This window comes from Fibroporia radiculosa (assembly GCF_000313525.1).
Source record: "Fibroporia radiculosa TFFH 294 genomic supercontigs, scaffold49542, whole genome shotgun sequence".
In the NCBI taxonomy this organism is placed as follows: Eukaryota; Fungi; Basidiomycota; class Agaricomycetes; order Polyporales; family Fibroporiaceae; genus Fibroporia; species Fibroporia radiculosa.
This window is the reverse complement of record NW_012133105.1, coordinates 1-626: the sequence shown is the minus strand read 5'-3', so window position 1 is coordinate 626 and position 626 is coordinate 1. Positions and strand designations below refer to the sequence as shown.

The window sequence follows — 626 nt, the reverse complement described above, 5'->3', positions numbered from 1 at the left end:
CTAGAAATATTCTGTTTGATGCCTAATTTAGTGCAGAGTTCCCTAAACATTTGTGATGGGAATTGTGGTCCTCTGTCGGAGATAGCCTTGAGGGGTAGCCCGAACCGTTGGAAGACATGGTTCTGATAAAGGGTGGCGGTTTCCGATGCGGTGACTGTCTTGTTACAGAGAATGAATACCGAGGCTTTGGTGCAGTCATGATCTGTGACCACCAGACAGCTGTCAAAGCCATTGCTCCGAGGTAGATCTGTAATGAAGTCCATAGCGATGGATTGGAAGGGAAGGTGATGTTCTGTTGTGATTGGTACTAGATTCGGTGAGTTCCTATGTGTGATGACTTTATTCTCTTGGCAGGTTGTGCAACCAGTGACGTAGTCACTAACATCATGCGCCAGGGTGGGCCACCAGTAGGTTCTTTGAAGGATTTCCTGTGTCTTGTATCGTCCAGGGTGTCCTGTGGTTGGGGAATCATGAGCTTCCTGTATGAGGTCCTGTCAAAGTTTGGTGTCCTTGGGTATGTAGACTCGTCCTCTGAATACCAATAATTTGTCCTGAATGTCCCAGTTAGGAGGAGTGTGCTTGTCTGTGGATGAAGTGTGCTGTAATGCCAACCGAAGTCCGTGATC

The 626-nt window shown here is 47.6% G+C and overlaps 2 annotated features.

The window, feature by feature from the left end:
• Positions 1–470: 470 nt before the first annotated feature.
• Positions 471–514: a sequence feature (Short protein (FIBRA_09478, CCM07141.1) was converted to a misc_feature.).
• A 54-nt stretch (positions 515–568) lies between these two features.
• Positions 569–593: a sequence feature (Short protein (FIBRA_09478, CCM07141.1) was converted to a misc_feature.).
• Positions 594–626: the final 33 nt, after the last annotated feature.